General features: G+C 34.2%; 1 protein-coding gene across 1 annotated transcript in view; it reads left to right on the forward strand.

The window, feature by feature from the left end:
- Positions 1-17,974, forward strand: part of LOC135848103 (uncharacterized) — a 145,583-nt gene that overhangs the window by 20,494 nt on the left and 107,115 nt on the right. The window lies entirely within an intron of this gene.

A 17,974-nucleotide genomic window follows, 5' to 3' on the forward strand; every position in this document is an offset into this window, starting at 1 on the left:
AAGTTATACTGAGATAATATGCAGATCTGGACTGAGGGCCAATTAATGTGAGGTGAATTGCAGAATGAAAGTTAAAATCAATATTAACGTGCTCAAAAATCCGGATTTTTGCTTTTCAAAAATTTTGAAGCAGATCTTTAAGGGAAGGGGAGTAAGAGAGAAATGAAGTGTAAAATCGGAATCAACGACCTGTAGCTAAGATTTCCACACCTGTGTTGTAAATCTTATTTTTTTTAAATCTAACCCATCCTTCTACTCCTCGTAGGGGTGAGCTTTATTTTATATCTGGGTTAAAATTCGTTGAATAGGTATAAAATCAATATCAATGATCTTAGAAACCTAAAACCTTTCCATTCTCATATCAAAATTTTGGAAATTTTGAAAATGAAAGTATTGCGAGTTATCGTGAAAATAAACAGAGCCTCTTCCTCACTCACACCATGAGAAAGCTCGCGGGGTGAAGCAATGATGTCTTATAAAAAATTCTCGAATTGGAGATATTCTTGAAAAAATTTGATCGAAATGTAAAAAACAATGCGGTCAACTTTGTTACTTGTTTCAGGACGGAAAGTATTTCTCGTATATCCTTGAAAAAAAAACATCCCTTGAAATTCAGCTTTACTTTTCCGATTACTTTCGGAAGAATAATGTAAAGTTGGAACACGAGTGGGTTCTGACCTCGCAATATAATCAATAATTCTTTTCCAATTTGAAGTGGTTTTTTTTTACGAAAAGAATCCTCGAAATATGATTAATAAAATGAAAAGCGAAGTATTCGGGGATGATTGCTTGTTTGTTGAATTCACCTTGAAATCCAATATTCTTAAAGTAAAACAATTTTTATGTAGGTACCTAGACCTACGCAGCGATGAATTTTTCCAAAGGTTCGGCTACCGAAAGACTTTTGAGTATTTTGAAAGTTTGAGGTTTTTTTTTACATTTTGTTTCTTATTTGCGATACATAAATCTAGTATCTACCTACCTGTTTTGTATTCATGAGAGATTCGGCGTGTAGGTAGGTATCACATTTTAAATCTTCACAAGCAAACGTACCTATATCAGTATCAACATGAGATGATTTTCATTTGTAAAAGGATTCGTCTCCATTTATTTTTCCTTTCGTGAAAATTGTAGCTTGAGATTGCGGTAAGAGGAGAATTAAACATTCGAGCATCAAGTATACTTTGCGTTCGGCAATTCTGTGGATTTTCTTTCATTTTTTCGTACAGTCGAGTTTAATTCTACCAATTGCCTTCTAGCCTGCCTACCATTCATAGTATTTTGAGAAAAATATTTTGTAACATAACAGCTATTTAAAGTGCGAGTAAATTATACGTTTAAACGAAATAATATGAAGATTTGATTCAGTTTGTAGTTTTTTTCTGTACGTGATACGTATAATTACACGGGTATAACATGCTGCTTTATGAATTGTAGGGATATTATGCATGCTCGAGCTATTCTAGTTTTGTTTTTCGTTGCATCTCGATTCATTGAAGAAAAATACTCGTACCTAGAGACCTACGGATAAATAGGTATAGAACGAAAATCAGATATACTGGTTCTTCGATTCTTGTACTAGTACTTGTTCAGTCGTTGCGATCTGATAGCAATTCATGGTTAAGTTATGGCATTTATGAAACAGAGGTTTATTCTTCGTAACCTTCTCGATCTCGTTCAGTATTGTCTGCATTGCATGGTACAATATCTGTACGAGCTTATCCTTACCTATGCTTTTATACTACACTGGTACATATTGCATACTTGTAGTATGTTCGTTACATGATTTAAATTGCTGTGAATGATTTTTCGTATTACGAATACGAGTAGTTTTCTGCCATCCTAGAACACGATATTTTTAAAATGTTGTTACGTCGATGTTGAATTATGCTCATCGTTGAAATTACAACTTGTGCTGTTCTTTCAATGCGTATTTTTCTAGATATTATTTAACGTACACCTGTGCTCGTATTCTGGATAAAACACTTCTGCGAATTTTATGGTTTTTGTGTCTTTTCTTGGACTAGAAGGGATGAAATGAATTTGTAATTTTTTAAAGGTGTAGGTTGAGAAGTGATGCTAAATGGTGTCATATATTTCCAGGGAGGAAAAAAATTGAAAGTTTGATAAAAAGTATTGTTATGATTTTTTGAAGTTTTGGTTCTGCATCTCACCCTTCCTGTATTTTTCATAAAGGTCATCTGATTCGAAATTGATTGGGAAGTCAATTTAACAACTATGTACTCGAAATCTTGAAGAGAGAAGAATTCATAGCCGAGTTTATGCAGGAGAATGAAAAAAAAAAGTATCAAATGATATCAAAGTCTGTACGATGACGCGCACAAATAAATGTAGGCCTACATGAGTATACTCGTATGTGTATAATGTATATTTGACTGAAACTTAACACCTTTCGACACCTAGCTCGTCGTAAAGGTTCATCTGAGTCTGGCTGTCTGCATCCTTCGACACAATTATAAATTCCCTTAGCAACCTGCTATACCTCCTACTCTCTTCTTGTATCATTTAGACCTTTTATATCAATTTGATTACGTGTGTAGGTTTATTTTATATTCGCATATATGTATAGGGTAGTACTCGAGCATTCATTCGAAGATGTACCGTTTATAGGTATATGGATGGGGAGAGAACTTGAGACTAAAACCCATTTTAAAAGATACTCGTACAATGGGAAAACTTTCCATAATAGAGCATCGGATTAAAGTCTGGCCTCGGCATTGAAGAGGTTGCCATTAGTAACCTGTATAATGGTAACGTAAAGGTTAACCCGCGCGATATGATGACGTCATTGAGTTATTAAATTTGCGAAATTCTGGTATCCTATAAGCATACACCATGTAGTGTGTACATTACTACATTGTATGTATGTAGCATGTTCGTGTACCATATTAGATACATATTTTATTTCCCTCTTGAGAAAAACGCGTGTACGGGCTTAGTTGTCGATATTTTTAGATTTAAGAGTATTTTTTATGGTTATTATAAATTGAAATACCTTCGTCTGCATTCTTAAGTTCACTTTTGTCAAGTGGTGTGCTTATTTGGATCATGCTGTTTGAAGCTGAATTGAATTTAAGGTTAATTTTTTTATCGACAGTTTTTTTTTTTTTTGAGGATGTGTCCGCGAGTGAAATGAGATTTGTTGTTTGGTTGGCTGTTTTCTATTTCGTTTTATGTTTAGGGTCTAGTAATCTAAACGATTATCATGAAGATTGAAAATTTCTAAATGAGTCTAGCAGTTTTAATACCTATTCGTATTTTCTGGTCACGGGATTTTTTTTGTTGCAAATGTTAAAATTATTGAGTGAGCTGTTTTGTTTTTGCTACGAAAGATGGTACCTTTTTTTCAATTTTTTTGAATTATTTTTTCATTCTTTGGTGCTTGATTTGAAATCAGAATAAAAAAAATTGAATTTCCCGAAGGTTCAAGGGAATATACAGGGTGTCTGAGAAGCTTATGAGTTATGACATTCCTCTGACTTGGATAAAACGTAATACTATTGAGAAAAATTGTGACATGAAGGTGCTGCTAATCTTTAAAATTGAAAAGGGAAATGACATTTGGAAAAAAGTAAAAATCGAAACCATTTTTTGACCACGAAGATGTGTAGTATCTCTCTCTTTGCTCTCCAACTTGGAGAAAATACCAAAAAATTGAAAATAGCCAAATAGGTGTGACTTGAATTGTACCTAGTTTGTGAGATTTCTGAGGATTCTGAGTCGAAATGTTTTACTCACTTTTTGAATGTAAATATGATCTTCTTCTCGCCTGATGTCCACTTTCGATTTGGTATGAAACCACTATAATCACAATTTAAGCTGGCCGGATTGATTTTTCAGTTTTTGGCATATTTTTGAAAATTCATAATTGACTAGGTACTTGAAAATGATGCCGATTACTCGTGAAATCAATGTCAACTTCCTCAAACCGAATTTCACTATTTTTGAAGCCAATAGCACGATTTTTGGTTTCTCCAGAATTCTAAAATTTCCTCACAAGGCGTAAAAATTGATATTGGCAGCTGGAAATCAAGTTGTGGCCTATTCTCGACCTGTTTAAAGGGCTTATCCATATTTTAACTAATTTTCAGGCTGACATCTCATGTGCCTTTTTTTTTAACCACAACTGAATTCATAAAAAATAAAATCAAAAATTGTATTTTTGTGAGTTTGAAATTTGTACGAATGGCTATTTCATTTCCTGGACTAACTCTCCAAATTCGAATGAATTCCACCAACCACCACATTTCCAGTCATTCTAAAGCTTCCAGTGCAATTTTCAATTTCTACAGAATTCTAAAATTTCTCCAGAAGGCATGGAAATTGATTTGGGTTTCTAAAAAATCGAGTTGTGGATTATTCTCGATTTGTTTGTATAGGACTTATCCACATTTTTGCTGATTTCCTGGTACACACTCCATGCGGGTTTTTTGGCCCGAACATTCATTCAATGTGAGAAAAAAAACACAAAATTTTCTGTTTGTACGAAAATTTTAGAAATTTGTACGAATGGCTGTATCATTTACAAAACCAACTCTTCAAATCCAAATTTCACCATTTCGAGCCATTTTGGAGCCTTCAGCGCGATTTTCGATTTCTCCAGAAGACGTGGAAATTAATTATGGGGAAAGAATCGAGCTGTTGATTATTCTCGACTTGTTTATAGGACTTATCCACATTTTACTCCTGGCTAATTTTCAGGTCCACATTTCATGCGCGTTTTTTTTTTACCAGAACATTCATTCAATGTGAAAAAAAAATCAAAATTTACTGTTTGTACGAAAATTTTAGAAAGGAGGAGTCCCGATAAGGCCATTTTTGCCCCCCCCCCCGACAGTTATCGACTAGACCACTCTTAAAATGTTGTAATAAATATCAAAAATACGAATCGGTGGTTGGTTAACCCAAAATGACCATTTTTTGGTCTCCAGGGGTTCCTAAAGTTGTGATTACAAAAAGAATTTTAGGAACCACTGAGTATTATTTTCAAAAACTTTTTTAGGGTAAAATATCTCTTTGAACTCGATAAACGTTATGCGAGGTGATTTTCCTATTTTCGACCCTCGGGGGCTGAAATTGGGGGAGATTTTAATTTTTGGAAAATTTTGGAACCACCATTTGGAACCTACCCCTTTGAGCCCCACTAAAAAGCTTTTTACAGTTATTAGTATCTGAAAGCTATAGACCTTCATCCTACCAAATTTTGAGCTAAATAAAATTTTCCGCTAGTACTCAAAAATCCAGTTTTCCATTTTTTCGCAATTTCGAAATTTTGGGAACCACTGGAAAACTAGAAACCTACGATTTGCGCCGAACGTAACGTTTTGAGGTATATATTCAATTATCTTGATGAAAAAGTTCAATTAAGCTTCCTGTATATTCGTAATTTTGAACCCTTTTTTTAGAGCTCCCCACTTTAGGCACCCCTAAAAAAGGCGTTTAAGCACATTTTTTCAAATAAATTGAAGAATTTACATTTGAACCACGCTGGCAAGTGCTCGATGATTTTTCATTTGATTTTTCCAGTAACTTTCAAAATTGGGTCAAATTTTGATATTTTACCTAAGTACTCTTAGAAAAAACGCCAAAATCACGCTTTTACGATTTCAACGAAGTAAAATCTCAGAATTTGTCCCAAAAAAGCTTAATTTTGAAAGTTACAGGAAAAATCAAATGAAAAATCTCACCGATTCGTATTTTGGATATTTATTACAACATCTTAAGAGTGGTCTATAGTCGATAAATGTCAGGGGGCCAAAAAATGGCCTTATCAGGACTCCTCCATTGTACGAATGGCTGTATCATTCCCAAAACCAACTCTCAAAATCCGAATTTCACCATTTCGAGCCATTTTGGAGCCTCCAACGCGGTTTTTGATTTCTGCGGAGTTCTAAAATTTCTCCAGAATTCGTGGAAGTTGATTTGAGCCACTAAAATCGTGTTTTTTAAAAATCAGAATATTTATTAACTTGAGAAAAAAATCAAAAATTTTCATTTTAGTGATTCTGGAGCCTCCAGCGAGATTTTCGATTTCTCCAGAAGGCATGGAAATTCAAATTTGTGCAGCTAGAAATTGAGTTGTGGCGTATCCTCGACCTTTTTAAAGAATTTATCCACATTTAAATCGATTTCCAGACGGATACCTGGAGTGCTTTTTTTTTGATCAACATATTTTTATGACAAGTGCAAGAATGCTGGTGAAAAAAACACACTCAAGGTGTCGACTGAAAATTGGCCTAAATGTGGATAAGCTTATCCAATAGGTCGAGGATAAGTCATAAATCGATTTTAGCTGCCCGAATTTTAAAATTCAGGAGAAATTAAAAATCGCTCTGGAGGCTCCAGGATCTCCGGAAATGATGAAATTCGTTTTTTTTTGAAAAAAAAAAAATATGAATTGACGTAATGGTTAAATTTTGAATTTTCCGAAAATTGAGAAATCAATTTGGGAAGCTGAAATTTTGGTCAATGAGGTCTCACTCATGCTTTTTTCAAAACTCGTGGTCCCCTTCGAATCGTGGGCGGACACCTAGAGAGGTTCCCTTGTCAGTAGGTAAATAAAGGTACCCCTCCAGCCTACAATTTTGGAAAAAAATTTATAAATTTTGCAAATATGTTGCAACATGTCGATTATTACTATAATTTGAGATGCAGAATTCCAATATTCAGTCGGTTCAAATATTTTCATCTCAGATGTTGAGGAAAGTTTGAGCATATTCAAATAATTTTTCAGTTTCGGCTCACCAATGTAAAAATTCCTATTTTGGGACACGATCCTTGAAATTTATATGATAACTTGAACTTTCACATTTAGGCACACTTTTCACCCAATGTGTGTTCAAATTTTTCGTCCTTGTGTTACGATTTACGACCAATGCAGCCTCAGCCAATTTCTTTATTTATACCTACTTTCGCCTCGCACCTCCATCCCTCGATCAAAATCTGCTAAATGGATGAAATACGTATTCGACAGCAACATTGAAATGATCTAAAAAAAAAAATGTCTACATTCTAGACACGTCATCGTCGTATCATCTTTATTCGCATATACGTGCAACCATTTTATGCTCTCGAATCGAATATCGAAAGCACATTACGTATGATATCGTACCTTTTCCAAGGTCAAAGTCACACATCTGCCCATATCTAATAATTTCTCATCCGTCTCGCGTACCTCTACCTATACAGAAAAGGTAATCTGGCCGATAACCTTGTCATAGAGAGTGGTCGCGAATACTCGTAGTCGTATACTCACTCACCGCGGCACGGCGTGTGAGAAATTGACAAATCGCGTCTACAGTGCAGCGTATCTATGTACTCTGGATTCTTCTTTGACGGTATATATTTGTAGTATAGAGTTGCCGCAGCAGTTCACAGCGAAGCGATTTTCCGCATTAGGGGTAAGGGAGAGTGGAAGTCGGTGGTACTTTACTTATGCATGCATAACATAAGTAAGTACATAAAATCTATACAACTTGAGCCGCGTAAACAATACTATTGCTTCGCTAGTAATTTCGCGCCATTATCGGACGCCTTTTGTGTCAAATTTCAGTATTTCTAAAAATAGACGATATAAAAACCTCCGTGTAAGAGCAGAGAAATGTGTAAATTCTTTGTACGTACACGTCGTCTCCTCGTCATGTTCATCGTCATTTTTCGCCTTGCTTTTTGAATACGTAAACGTAATGCAATACACATAATTTCATTACTTACACACATAAACCATCGATTTCGATAACATGTTGTCAAATTCTTACGTCTGTCTACGCACGAAAATGCATTTTTTTCCTTCAAATTTTAATTAAGGGCAAATACATACATATGTGTGTTATTGGGCACATTGTAGAGTGAGTGTAATCAGCGAGATAATCAGATGTACGTTACATACCTGCCTTTAGTAAAGTATCCGAATAATGATATCATTTATCAATGGGGTGTTGAATTGAGTACACTGCATAGTGCATACCTAAATCTATTTCCTAATACTCCTATTGTGGCCTTTTTAATATTTGGATCTAATTTTAGATTTTTATCCTAAAAATATAATTTTGAAAATGTATTTTTGTATTGTAAAGTTGTTCGCTTATCTATTCCCAAATCGAAATACTCTTAAAATAAACCTTGTGAGCGACGATAAGAAATATCTGCGCAGATTTGGTGTCATTGTAGGTAGGTATCAGATATTTTCGTACGTGCAACATTTAACGTAGATAGGTTGCTTTTCATTCATGATTCGTTTCAAGTCTTTGCAGAGAATATTTTTTCAAAGCCTGTAATTGTGATACATAAGACAGGTATTTTTGAAGAAAATTTGTAATGTTGTTGAGAAGGATTCATTTGAGAAGGGGGATGGAGGGGTACTCAAGAGATGAATCAGTATAAACCGAAAGATTTCAAACCAAGGTGACACGAAAAGGCATCACTATGCAAAGTATTTATGCGTAATTTAAATAGTATTCTTGGTGATTTTTTGAAAATTCAAATTTCAATCACAGAGTTTTGTAAAATTTTGTTCAAATTGATCATAAGAGTTGGCTGAATTTTTGAATGTTGGATTTTGCTGAGCTCTGTTTTACGAAAATTGAAAAATTGAAAAATCCAAAAATGTAATGGAGGCTCCAAAATATACCAAAATTTAAGGGACTTGATCAAATGAACCAACATTTTACAAAGTCCCAAATCCTGAATTTTATTATTCAAATTTTAATTAATTTTAGAACGTAAATCTTTGCGAAAGTTCTGTTTGGCCTACCTAAAAAATCGAAATTCAATTTGATTATAGTGAGATACTGAAGTTTGGTTCACATCCAGTCATCAATATTTCTCGTATGAATTGACAGCGATTTTGAGGTATCCTGAGTTCTCAGCCTTCGAATGTAAGATACTTTTTCCATTTTTTTCCAATTAATCTTTGAAGAAAAATAACGGCTTGAACTGGCATAATAGATATTGAAAAATCCAGCCTAAAGTGCGGAAAAGAGTACGAGTTCCTGCGGTTAGGGAAACTTGATTTCACTAGAAACATTTTGTGGTACATATTTTCCAAAAATTAATGCATTCAAAAATTCATTGAGAGCCTTAGAACGCTTCCAATAAGCACTACTCAATATGAGATGTCAAAAATGGGGCATAATTAGTATCTCGAATATCAGCTTTCCATTTCAGTTACATCCAATTTTAGTGTTTTTCATGAGCTTTTTAAATTTTCGAAAATTTACCTCACAAAGCGAACTTTTTGAACTGGCGTTTTTCGATTTGAACGGAACCGAGGTAAACCGAAATAGCATACTTATCCTATGAAATTTCAAGTCGTATAACAGGGTGTCCACAAGACTGGAAAACCTGGAAAAGTCAGGGAAATGTCAGGGAATTTCGTATTTTTCTCGCAAAATCCCTGGAATTTTGAAAAAACCGATCAATTGCATATTTTGGATAAGGACCTGTGATGAAAGAAAAACGTTATTTTTTACTTCTCGAAAGACAAATTTTCAGAAGCTTTTGCCCTCGCTTCGCTCGGGCTTGTTTTTTTTTTTTTCATAAGCACGATGAACATTCCTAGATAATAAAAATCAAGTTTTGAAACCAAAAAATGAACTCCTCCCAAAAAAACATCGTTTTTATGCATCTCGAAATACAAATTCACAAGAGCTTTCGCCCTCGCTTGGGCCTGTTCTGTTTTCTTTGTCAAAATCAACTTCCCTTTGAAAAAAAACATCATTCAAATTCTAAAATTTTAAAAGCCAAAAAAACTACTTGTCCTCACATGAAAAAACCTCGTTTTTATGACTCTCGAAATGCAAATTTTCAGAAGCTTTCGCTCGAGCCTGTTCTCTTTTCTTTTTCCAAAGTAACTTCTTTCAAAAAAACATCATACCAATATTAAAATTTAAGAAACCAAAAAATAAACTCTTTGCATTAAAAAAACCTCGTTTTTAGGCATCTCGAAATGAAAATTTTCAAAAGTTCTAGCCCACGCTTCGCTCGGGCCAATTTGTTTCTCATTTTTAAATGAACAAATTTCATATTTTCAGGCCTCCAAGAATCCAAAAAATAAAAGAAAATTTTTTATAAGTCATACGAATATTGTATAAATTGGCCAAAATTGATACACGTTTCATTTATTTATTTATTTTTAATTTAAAAAGTTGATAATCGAAGTTTAACTGTTTTTTATATCCGAAGAAGCATCCAGTTCGAAGAGAAGCTTATGAAATAAAATTACACCCCCCCCCCCTAAAAAATCCTCTTTAATTAATGTGTGGGGTGAGCATAGAAAATGAAAAAAAAATTGTCTGGAAAAATGGAAAAATTGGTCTGGAAAACCTGAAAAAGTTAGGGAAAATCATTTCCAGAAATGAGTGGACACCCTGTATAAGTTCATGTTTGGATTTTTAACGAAATTTTGAAAATAAAAAAAAAATTCCATAGAGCTGTTTTGAGAGTGATTTTCAAACTTTTAAAAAATGAAATACAAATTTTTTTGTGGAAAGTGAACCAATGTGAGTAATTTCTTTGAATCGAATCCCACACATCAAGAACTGCTAGTTTTTAGTGATTCTGGAGCCTCCAGCAATTTTTCAATTTTCTCCAGAAATTTCAAATTGCTCTGGAGAGGTCAAAAATGAACTTCAGAACCTGGATAACTTTGATGCGGTGCTTATTGGGAACCATATGGACGGTTTTAACCCTTAAAGATCCAGGCTAATCCTGAGATGTTGTGTGAAAATGCTTTCAATTTCCTGAATTAGATCATCACAAGCATCACTTTAACCCACAGTTTGCCCCCCCAGCCCCTTAAAGCCGTCTCGTAAAAGCCGTACCGATTTATTTAATTTTCCTTGAAAACCGAGAAAGCAAAAACCCCAATGAGGTCAATCATGGAACTGAATGATATAGTATCATTAGGTGTACTGAATGAGTGAAAGCATATCCCCAAAGAACACCCCACCCCTTTTTGGGGGGCAAATTTTCAAAAAAGTTGGGATAAAAAAATTGGACCCATGCTCCATTTTTGGATAAACATATTGATGGTAGACCCTTCACAAAATGAAATCATGAAAGGTGTGAAAATGGTGGACCAGAGCGATTTTTTGAAAATTTGATTCGCTTGTCTCGATAAAAACCCGAAAAAACAGAGCATGAATACGCAAAGTACATAATATGGGAAATATTATCAAGTAGGCTTGAAATGACAGAAACAAGAATTGAAAGGAACACAGATGCTTTTAACAGCACATAAGTTCAGATAATCTACAATCCACCCATCAAATCTGTTTATCACTCCGTGGATATTCTTTCTCGATATTTGTCACCTAATAGTTACATCCTACAAAGGTTAGCAGTACGATTGTTTTTCTGCAGAAATATCGAAATAGGTTTATCAACCACTTTGAAAAGCTTTACACTGTCAAATTGCAGCTGTCTGTGGCATTTCATAATGTTGAAGCATTCATGAAGAAGTCACTATCCCTCCCTGATCATTGATAGTGAAGTTCTACATCATGAAAATTGCACGAGCAGAAGTCGAGGTTTACAATCATGAGATTGTGTCCAGCTTATGACTACAGGATTCAGGGGATTTGAGATTCAGTAAAAAGCTTTCAACTGTTGTTCAACCACAACTCTGAACTTTTGAATGTTTTGAGAAATTCCTGCTGAAGTTGATATTCTTTCTCGATAATTGTCAACAAATAGTTACATCCTGCAAAAGGTTAATGGTACGATTGTTTTTCTGCAGAAGTATCGAAATAGGCTTATCTACCACTTTGAAAAGCTTTACACTGTCAAATTGCAGCTGTCTGTGGCATTTCATAATGTTGAAGCATTCATGAAGAAGTCACTATCCCTCCCCGATCATTGATAGTGAAGTTGTACATCTTGAAAATTGCTTGAGCGGAATTCGTTGTTTCCAATCATAATATTTCATGATGTTGAACTACACTATCAATGATCGAGGAGGGATAGTGACTTCTTCATGAATGCTTCAACATTATGAAATGCCACAGACAGCTGCAATTTGACAGTGTAAAGCTTTTCAAAGTGGTAGATAAGCCTATTTCGATACTTCTGCAGAAAAACAATCGTACCATTAACCTTTTGCAGGATGTAACTATTTGTTGACAATTATCGAGAAAGAATATCAACTTCAGCAGGAATTTCTCAAAACATTCAAAAGTTCAGAGTTGTGGTTGAACAACAGTTGAAAGCTTTTTACTGAATCTCAAATCCCCTGAATCCTGTAGTCATAAGCTGGACACAATCTCATGATTGTAAACCTCGACTTCTGCTCGTGCAATTTTCATGATGTAGAACTTCACTATCAATGATCGGGGAGGGATAGTGACTTCTTCATGAATGCTTCAACATTATGAAATGCCACAGACAGCTGCAATTTGACAGTGTAAAGCTTTTCAAAGTGGTTGATAAACCTATTTCGATATTTCTGCAGAAAAACAATCGTACTGCTAACCTTTGTAGGATGTAACTATTAGGTGACAAATATCGAGAAAGAATATCCACGGAGTGATAAACAGATTTGATGGGTGGATTGTAGATTATCTGAACTTATGTGCTGTTAAAAGCATCTGTGTTCCTTTCAATTCTTGTTTCTGTCATTTCAAGCCTACTTGATAATATTTCCCATATTATGTACTTTGCGTATTCATGCTCTGTTTTTTCGGGTTTTTATCGAGACAAGCGAATCAAATTTTCAAAAAATCGCTCTGGTCCACCATTTTCACACCTTTCATGATTTCATTTTGTGAAGGGTCTACCATCAATATGTTTATCCAAAAATGGAGCATGGGTCCAATTTTTTTATCCCAACTTTTTTGAAAATTTGCCCCCCAAAAAGGGGTGGGGTGTTCTTTGGGGATATGCTTTCACTCATTCAGTACACCTAATGATACTATATCATTCAGTTCCATGATTGACCTCATTGGGGTTTTTGCTTTCTCGGTTTTCAAGGAAAATTAAATAAATCGGTACGGCTTTTACGAGACGGCTTTAAGGGGCTGGGGGGGCAAACTGTGGGTTAAAGTGATGCTTGTGATGATCTAATTCAGGAAATTGAAAGCATTTTCACACAACATCTCAGGATTAGCCTGGGTCTTTAAGGGTTAAGGGGTTACCGCGAAATTCTAAAGCGCTAAAGCGCAAGTTCAAAAGTGGATTTTTGACCTTTGACATTGTAAATTCCAGAAAAAGCAAAAAAAGAGAAAAAGTAGTCAGCTGCGCGTTGTGCGTAGCCTATTTTGTTATGAAAGCACAACACAATTTTGGAAAAAAAGCACAACGCGATGTTGAAAAAAAAGCGCAATGTGGTTTCGAAAAAAAGTTCAACTTTGAAATAATAAGCACAATGCGATTTTGAAAAAAAAAAACTGATTTGGATTTCGAAGGCAGAACGCAATTTTAATTTTGAAAGCACAATGAAATTTCATAAAAATGCACAACATCGAAAAAAAAAGCACAACGCAATTTTGGAAAAAAAGCACACACAATGAGATTTTGAAAAAGAAGCACCACGCAATTTCAAAAGTAAAACAACGTGATTTTGAAAAAAAAACGCAATTTTGGAAAAAAGCACAACACGATTCTGAAAAAACCGCGCAACGAGATATTGAAAAAGATGCTCAATGTAATTTTGAAATAAAAGCACAACTTTGAAAAACACGCAATTTTGAAAAAATATAAGCACAACGCAATTATAAAAAAAACGCACTATGCAATTTTGAAAAAGCACAACATAATTTTGAAAATAGAACGCAATTTTGAAAAAAAGCACAGGATTTCGAAAAAGAATCACAATGCAAATTTGAAAAAAGCACAACACGGATTTGAAAAAAAGCACAACGCGATTTTGAAAAAAATGTGATTTGGATTTTGAAAGCAGAACGCGTTTTTCATTTTGAAAGCAACGAAATTTCTAAAAAAAATACATCGAATAAAAGCACAACACGATTTTGAAAAAAAGCACAGCGCGATTTCGAAATAGAAGCACAATGCTATTTTGAAAAAAGCACTACGCAATTTTGAAAAAATAAGCACAACATGATTTTGAAAGTATAAGCACAACGCAATTTTAAAAAAAGCGCACTATGCAATTTTGAAAAAGCACAACGGAATTTTGAAAATAGAACGCAATTTTGAAAAAAAGCACAGGATTTCGAAAAAGAAGCACAATGCAAATTTGAAAAAAGCACAACACGGATTTGAAAAAAATCACAACGCGATTTTGAAAAGATGTGATTTGGATTTTGAAAGCAACAAAATTTCTAAAAAAAAACAACATCGAATAAAAGCACAACCCAATTTCCAAAATAGAACGCAATTTCGAAAAAAAAGTACAGGATTTCGAAAAAGAAGCACAATGCAAATTTAAAAAAAGCACAACGTGATTTTGATTTTGATAGCACAACGAAATTTAAAAAAAAACAACATCGAATACAAGCACAACACGACTTTGGAAAAAAAGCATAATGCGATTTTGAAAAAAAAACGCAACGCGATTTCGAAATAGAAGCACAACGCTATTTTGAAAAAAGCATAACACAATTTTGAAAAAATAGGTACAACGTGATTTTGAAAGTATAAGCACAACACAATTTTGAAAGTAGAACGCAATTTTGAAAAAAAAGCACAGGATTTCAAAAAAGAAACACAATGCAAATTTGAAAAAAGCACAACACGGATTTGAAAAAAAGCACAACGCTGGATTTTGAAAGCAGAACGCGATTTTGATTTTGAAAGCACAATGAAATTTCAAAAAAAAAACAACATCAAATAAAAGCACAACACGATTTTGAAAAAAAGCACAACGCGATTTCGAAATAGAAGCATGACCCAATTTTTTAAAAAAGCACAACTTTGAAAAAAAGCACAACGCGATTTTGGAAAAATAAGCACAACGCAATTTTGAGAAAAAGCACAACGCGATTTTTTAAAAAAAAAAGCACACAACACAATTTTGAAAAAGAAGCACAACACAATTTCGAAAATAGAACGCGATTTCAAAAAAAAGCACAACATTGAAAAAAAGCACAACGCGATTTTAAAAGAAGCACAATGCAATTTTGAAAAAAAGCACAACGCAATTTTGAAAAAAAACAATGCAATACTGAAAGTTCAAAAGCTCAAAAGCACAACGCGATTACAAAAGCACAACGCGATATTGAAAGCACTACGCGAAAACGAAAGCTTGAAAGCACTATGCAAGATTGAATCAAGAAGTATAACGCGACACTGATAGAACCTCTCTGGAGCACAGCCAATTCACAAATGACTGGTGGGCTTTAATTCTTCAAGGTTAGCCACCTGCTTTTGTTGTATAGGTACTAAACTTGCATAAATGTAACACCGCAGGGGTTGTAAAAACATTTCGGCCATTGTTCAATTTTCGAAAAATCCAAATTTATTTTTCAAAATTGAACAGTACAAAATATTTTACAACACCTGAGGTGTTACATTTAGGGAGGTTGTAAATCAATAACACTGAAGGTCGGCCTTGCTTTTGATACTTGTCTCATTATTCAATTTTGAAAATTTAAAGCTTACCTCCGATTGTGATTTCTTATTTGCCTCTTTTTAGAAATGAAATTTCTAAATTTATGTAACACCGCAGGGGTTGTAAAATCTTTTCCATTGTTCCAATATTTTGAAAAATAAATTTTGATTTTTCCAAAATTAAACAATGGGAAATGATTTTACAACCCCTGCACCTGCAGTGTTACATAAATTTTAATTTTCGTAAGTAATTGCAATTACTATTACTCAAAACGGATTTTCACTTAGAAGTTATAACCGATCACGAGCGTTTATTTTTGTGGGGGGGGGGGTTCTGTACTTTTTAAAAATAACTGTTTAAGGATCAAAATTGTACCTTTCATTTGACTCGCTGGGGGACCCAAAATATCAAATTGTGATTGTTTTCTAGCCGAACGAATCTATTTACGATACAAAAAAGGTCTCTACTAGTTTTCACGATTATTAACATTGTTCATTTTTTTTTTTTTTAAATTCAAAGTTATGAAATTTATAAAGGTACCTTTGGAACTTAGTTAATCTGAAATCTATGATTTTTTTCATGTTTTTCTAAAACTATAATTTCTTTATTTTTTCGCCCTTTGCTACTTTCCAAGAAAACTCAACGTTTCTCTTGATTTTGTGTAGAGACGGAAAGACGTGGAAAAGGGTGGGTTGTCTTTGACTTACATATTCTGGAACATTAGAAGGGATATTCGATAAAAAGTTGTATGGAAACCTCAAAAGACTGCAGGAAAAATGTTGGATCCTTCTGACTTGAGCCATCACTTTTAAAATTTATCTGCCGTCGTTGAAAATATAATGAAAAATCGACAATTTTTTTTGGGTGATGATTTATCATATTAGGTAATAATTCACTTTAGAAGTGAAAACACCAGTTTAAAAAATTTTTCACTCCTTCAGGTTATTCTACATAACTTTTGAATAAGTCCAAAATTTGTATCGTTGTTGCAAGTCATGCAAAGCAAAACCTTTGGAAAGGTTGAAGAAAAATTCAAAAACGGTGTTATTAATTTTAAGTTGGTCTATAATCAATAAGGCTTTTGACGTATTGCGGGTTGCATATCGGTTTGCCTGAACTTTATCGGTTTGGTGGGCATTCTTATCAGTGAGTATCAAAATTTCATATTTTGAGCAATTTTCACAAGATGTTTTTGAAATTTATAGCTTTTATTTAGTTTTTCCTCCAATTTTAAACACTGTTAAATCCTGTGATGGAAAAAGATCCCCTTTTTGTCGAGGTTCAAAGACGTTTTATCAACTTCTTTAAAACTCGACGAAGAGAGGATATTTTCCTATTACAGGGTTTAACAGTGTTTAAAATTGAAGAAAAAACTAAATAAAAGCTATAAATTTCAAAAACACCTTGTGAAAATTGCTCAAAATATGAAATTTTGATACTCACTGATAAGAATGCCCACCAAACCGATAAAGTTCAGGCAAACCGATATGCAACCCGCAATACGTCAAAAGCCTTATATTGTATTCAAAAATTTTTTCAATGTAAATTTCAACATTTGAAACCCTATACGATGATTCAAGTTGAGTATCCAAAATTTTTCCTGTAGTCTTCTAAAACCCCTCTGTAACTTTTTATCTTCAATTTTCCGAAAAAAGTCTGGCGAGGATAAAAAGGGTCAATACTCTTCGACTGAAAATCAACACCGTCTTTCTACAGTTGAATTAAGAATTCGTATAATAGAATCGATTGCTCGGCTTTTACCAGTTTTTGTTTCAAAATCACAAAAGAAATACCCTTAATCAATTCTCGACGACGGAAACTACTCGTCAAAGTGTTTCATTCTAAAACTAGCTTCGCTCGCGGCTGCTGCACGGCTTCTTCGTTCCATTTCATTCGCATATTTCGCTAAAAACAGCAAACCTAAAGATATCGAACTCGGTTCAAAGGTTGTTTTTTCAATTTAGGACTTTAATTACGATAAGCTCACGATCGAAATAAAAGTAAGTGGATAAATAGGTACGAACAAAATTCAAAAATAGACTCATTCTATCATCCCCTCGAGGGAGATGGCAAGAGGATGAAAATCGACCCATTCTACAGGTACGTTTTCAAGTCTATAAAATCCGATGAGAAGGTGAATGTGTGAAAATTGCCCACTTAAGGCTGAAGTGAAAATAAATTCGTGGCTGGTGTTTCGTAATGGTAAAGAGTTGTTGTTCTGCGAAAGATTAAAACCAACGTGTGGGAGGTGGACTATTACAGGTGTACTCGTAAACTGTAGCGATGATACATACATAGAGATAGACATACTTACAGCTACGGTTAGACATGGGGAAAAATTTGTGGTAGATGAGGAATGAGGATGAGATTAAACCGAGACGACGACGACGATAGTACATTTGTATCATGTGAGCAGGTGGAGGAAGAGGGTTCAAAACACCCACATGG

Source organism: Planococcus citri, chromosome 5 (genome assembly GCF_950023065.1).
Source record: "Planococcus citri chromosome 5, ihPlaCitr1.1, whole genome shotgun sequence".
In the NCBI taxonomy this organism is placed as follows: Eukaryota; Metazoa; Arthropoda; class Insecta; order Hemiptera; family Pseudococcidae; genus Planococcus; species Planococcus citri.